Source organism: Phaseolus vulgaris, chromosome 2 (assembly GCF_051622355.1).
Source record: "Phaseolus vulgaris cultivar YP4 chromosome 2, ASM5162235v1, whole genome shotgun sequence".
Lineage (NCBI taxonomy): Eukaryota > Viridiplantae > Streptophyta > Magnoliopsida > Fabales > Fabaceae > Phaseolus > Phaseolus vulgaris.
The window spans coordinates 36,034,409-36,040,408 of record NC_143499.1 but is presented as its reverse complement, the minus strand read 5'-3'; positions in this window follow the sequence as shown (position 1 = coordinate 36,040,408).

Below are 6,000 nucleotides of genomic sequence, written 5' to 3'. Positions count from 1 at the left end.
CAAAATACAAGTTACTTATCCTCTCAAAGCTCAATTAGCAATGTCATCTCATTAGCGTGGTTCTCTTGTGTTTTCGTTGTTTGTTGCCTCTTATTGTTAGTCATGTTTCTTGTAGATATCATATGATATTTAAAGTCCAACTCGATCTCACGATAACGTTAAAAGTTCTTACCAAGTGGTTGAGATGTTCTTATAAGAATAACATGTGCTTCTTACCTTGATATCTAACTACTTATGTCGATCGTAATTGTTAAGATGTCTCATTCACACTTTATTGACTATAGCATTACAAGAAAATCATTAAATAACAATCAAATTTAGAGAAAATAAATAATTAATCACTATATTGACTAAATTATATATTATTTTAAAAACTAAAAAACTAGTAGTATCTAAAGCGATTTTTATTATTAATAAAAATTTATAAAATAATTTCTAAATCACAATTTAATGTGATATTGAGTTCGTATTTTCAACCTATCTACTCTCAATTCTGTCTCAGCTATTAATAATGTGAGACCAAGTGTCTGGCTGGTTTTTTTAATTAAAAAAAGTAATATATTATTTTTTTGTATTATTTTATTTTAAAAAAATATATAATAATATTATAATTTAAATTATAACATTTATAATTATAATAGAGTAATTTAATATATAATAACATTTTTTAATATTGAATTAAAAACTTAAAAAGTATTTACAAGATTTAGCGAGATGAAGATTTCTCTGCCTCGCCATATTTTTAAGTGACTAAGAATTGATATATTGAGATAAGATAAGAGTAAATTTGAGTGATTTGCATTTTGAAAAATTTGATTTCTCATAAAAGAAAAGAAAATGACGCAACTTGGCTTAGTAAAAATATATCCTTTTTTATTATAATAAAAAAAACTTTATTAATATAAGATCTTGAATTTTTATTAATTTTATTTAAACTCTGTTAGTTATTAAAATAATTAAATATTTATTTAGTTTTTAATAATTCACACATGTGCTTATTAAAAGGAAAAGTCATATATGCAATTAACTTCGATGAGAATCATTAAAAGTTTTAACTGTTTAATAAATACATGTAAGAATTATTAAAATAATTAAATATTTATTTAGTTTTTAATAATTCACACATGTGTTTATTAAAAGGAAAAAGTCAAATATGCAATTAACTTCGATGAGAATCATTAAAAGTTTTAACTCTTTAATAAATACATGTAAGAATTATTAAACATCAAATATTAAATTACCTCAACCATTCATAGTTTAAATAAAATTAATAGAATTAAAAAAATTGTACTAAATTTTCTTTTATTATATTAAAAATCAAACATGTCCATACTTCTTATATTAAACCGAATATTTACTCAAAAATAATAAAAGAAAATATGAATAATGATAAATTTTGAACAATAAGACATGTCGTTATAACTTGATGTAAAGTAAAAAAAAAATCTATTGAAAAAAAAAATACATCCAAGAAATAAAAATAGGCTTTTAGTTTATTTTCCCACCAAATTAAATTTTACTTTTGATATTTTTTTACTTTTTCAATGTCATACCAAATGGCATATAAATATTTGATGGTTCTCGATAACAGAAGAATTTAATTTTCATGCCAATTGATTATTTAAAAGCCATTGTTAATATATCTTTATGAGTAATCATCATAAAAATGTTATAAGATTGAAAACCATATAAATATTCAATACACACAAAAAAAAAATAATGCAGATATAAAAAAAACACTACAAGAAAATCATGAAATAAAAATTAGTTTTAGAAGAAAAAAAATACTTAATTGTTATAGTAACTAAATTAGAAACCGTTTAGAAACTAAAAAAAATATTTCTAAATCAGTTTCTATTATTTTTAATAGTTTTTATCTAATTAGCTATCAAGTTTTTAACTATCAAATATTTAGATTTTAAATTTGGTAGCAAAAACCTTGATAGCTAATCAATTACTAATTTAGAGACCATTTAACAATAATAAAAATTAATTTAGAAACATTTTTTTTTAGTTTCTAAAATAGTATTTAATTTTTTTTATCTAAAATTAGTTTATATTTCATTATTATGTTATTCAGGAAGGTGAGATAATAGAGTATGAAAATAAATGACCATGGAATAGAAGGCTTGAGCACGTCAAATTTGTGGTAGGTTTTCTCCACATTGAAGTGCACAATTGTACTACACAAATTCTCAAATAGTTGGAGGGTGAGAGAGTAATTTGGTGTCAGACTTAGGAGTAAGAAATACATTACAAAATTACTACATGTTATAAATTGCTTTGTTTGTTGACCTAATATGAACATGAAGATGAACATAGATTTTTATATATTTCCAGAAAGGGTTTGCAGAAATATGCAATTAGGTATAATGTCTGCATCTATGTTAATTCTAAAATGCTGGGTTGCTTTAAAAATGAACATGCTTAAGCTTTTCTACATGTTGGTTGAAGCATAAGTAGTTAGTTAACCGAATCCAGAAGAAGGTTAACAACTTTGTTTGAAAACAATGACATTAATTATAATTGTTGTTGTGAAAAAGGAGGTCTTCAAGAACCATGGTTCTATGAGTGTGGAAAGTCAAAGTTATGTATAATGCTATATTTGTTTTCTTCAGAAAAAAGTAAGGTAAAAGAGATATAAGCATAATAATATAGTTTTTGTTGTATGGTAGTGTGTCTCATTATGTTTTGTACTGCACCATTAATTATATATTTGAAAACAGTAATGTGTCAAACACTAGTTGTTTGTTTCTTTTAATCATGTGTTTCAATGGAATAAACTGTGTTAAAGATAAATACTTATTTTATTTGCCTCAAAGTTCCTAACATAATTATCATTTTTTATTATAAATAATTTATATCAATACCATGAATAAAAAAGTTAATTGAAGGTGTTAAAAATAGTTAATTGAACTCGCCGAAATTATTAAAAAAACTCAACTATTTTCTTAGAAAATAAATTAAATTATTTTTTATTTCAATTTTAAAAAAGTAATTGATCCTTTAAATGATTTTTTAAACTATATCTTTTTACAAGTAAAATAAAATATAAGTTGTAAAATTTGTTTGTTACAATTTTTTCAATATTAAGAAAGCATTGCATTGTCAAAAGAATTACAACACTTTTATGCTAATATTCAAAAGTTAATACTTCACTAATTGTTTGTTTCTTTCCATGTTAATTAAGATTTTGGTATTTGTATTTGCAAAATCCTTTTCCCTCTTTTTCTTATTTCTTTTTTTTTTCATGAAAAAAATAATTTCTTTATGTTTTTTTTTCTCTTCTAATTTTTTAAGATTCTCACTTTCACTCTCATATTTTCTTTAAATCGGATTTCACTTTCCAATAGTTCATGATTTAAAGATAGTTTTTTTCAAACAAAATTCAAAATTAAATTAAATCATTAGTATAAAAATAAGAAACAATGACAACTTATTATGATGGGTGTAGTTTATCTGTCATAAAAAATGATACGATGACATTTTTGTAATAATTATGAAGTTTATTATGACAGTTTTATCCTGAACAGACCTAGTATCCTAAACAAATATAGTAAATTACTATGTTTGTTCATGATAGAACTGTCATAATAAATTTTTACTATGTCATTTTTTGTTTCAATTGACATAATAAGTGTTTTACCTATTTTCACTTTCTTTTCTCAGACAATAATTTTTGTTAATCCTATGGATTTCGCGTCTTCTTCTTCCACACTACAATCTCCGTGTTTTCTTCTTCCACATCACAAAAGGCCTCGGCGTCTTCTTCTTCCACACCACGACCTCCACAACTTCTTCTTTCACACCACGACCTCTGCAGCTTCTTCTTCCACACTACGGCTTCCGCATGCTAAGTTCTTTCCACCCTACGGTAACCCTCCCGCTTGTTTGGTTCAATCTGATGCATTTCTCATTTTTTCCAAAACTTGTTTGATTCCGGAACTTGAGTTCCCATTTTTTCTTTTTTTTTTTGAATCCGTAAATACTTTTTCTCCTTCGTGCAGTGTTTATGGTGCATTTAGATTAGCTCATTCTCCCAAAACTAGCTTGTACTAATTAATTTGGATATGTGGCATAATAACTAAATAACATAGTAAGTGATAGTGAAATTAGGCATCAGTATGGCAAAGACTAAAGAGGAGGAGAACATTGTTGATGAGTGCACTTTAGTTTAAATTTTTACAATTAACGATTGACCATCACAATATAACCTTAGACTCAATTCACTGTTGTTCAAGATTAGTGCATAGTGCTCCTCATTCTAATACCCAAGTGACAATATTTTACCCATCCTTAATGACTTAATCTGTATATTTATTAAGTTTTGATTCTTAGATTTTCATGCACATTTAATTAACTATCTAGCTCATCATTTTTGAAATTTTTCATTGCATTATGTTTTGCAATCACACTAAAAAATCCGACAATGTAGCAAATCACAAGCAACAATTCAATCATGGAATGCTTTGTGCATCTGGCTTTGCTTATGCATACAATCACTACCATATAAAACAATGTATTTACAACTGCTTTTACCTAAATATTTATATGCATAATAATAATATATTATTATCCTTAATGATCACGCAAGGCCACAATTAAGAAAAATCTAAATACACTTGTCGTTGTGCTTATGCTTTCTTTAAACAGAGTCTCGGGTGTTTCAGCTTTTGAAGCCTTCTCCTCTTATTTCCCACTTAGCTTTTATGCTTGAGATGGTTCAGTAGGCTCCACTTTTTGTTTGATGGGTTCATTGCTTTGTGGTTTCTCTGAAGATGTCTCCTTAGTCTTCACATGTTCTCCCTTCACTAGCTCGTTGCTTTGATTATTTTCCTCAGAAGCTTTCTCGACTTTTGGTTCTTATTTCACTATTTCCTTAGCAGGTTCATTTATATGAGTTTTTTTAAAAGGTTTCTCAGCTTGTGATTCTTGTTTCACTGTTTCCTTGGTTGGTTCACTTATACCAGTTCGCTTTGAAGGTTTTTCAGCTTGTGATTCTAGTTTCACTATTTCCTTGGCTGGTTCACTTATACCAGTTTGCTCTGAAGGTTTCTCAGCTTCTGATTCTAGTTTCACTGTCTCCTTGGTTGGTTCACTTATACCAATTGATGCTGATGAGCTCCTATTTATTCTTGTTATGTTAGTCTTTTAATAACTTGCGACAAATACTTCCTTGCCAAGTTTCCAATTATCCAGGGAGTATTTCTTTTCTTTCTCTTCTGTTTTGTTCTGTTCAGGAAGGATTTATTACTCATTTAGGTTTAATCTAGTCTCTTTGCCCATGTTTCTTTCTAATAAACGCATGCACTAATAAGTAATAACCATGAGAGCTCAATTTATTAGAGATATAAATAATAGATAGCTTTGCATGGGTCACGGGGCTTCCTCTTCTGTATAAATACATTTTCCTTCTCTGTTTTTTTTATAAGATCAATCATACATAATACATATATTCTCTCTCTCTCTCTTTCTTGCTTAACATGGTATCAAGGGCTTATTTGTCTGTTGATTTCCTCTCCTGCTGCTTTTTTCTTATAGGCATAAAAAATGGAATGGAAGAAGTATTAATATGGGTGCAATTCAACTACTCTAGACACACACACAACTAGCAGCAATGGTCTTCATGCATTCCACTAGGATTTGGAGACATCAAAGCACGTTGTTCAACAATCTCCCCCTATTTGATGAAGACAAATTCCTGGTTTGCTTGTGTTGTCCTTTTTGAATTTGATAGATCCTGCAAAATAGATAATATGCACATACAAGGCATATAGGGCATCATGATAACCCAAATTTGAAAAGCACTCAAGAACCAGTTTTTTGCATAATTTTTCAGCAAGAAAACAAGAAAACAGAGTGTGAAAACCAGTGTAAACAATGGTGAATTGTAGTGCAAAAATCAAAGTACAGAGCAGCAGCATGATAAACCATAATTAAACCAGAGTGTACCAGCAACACTACAACACCAAAAGCCACATTATTCTCCCCTTATTTGTC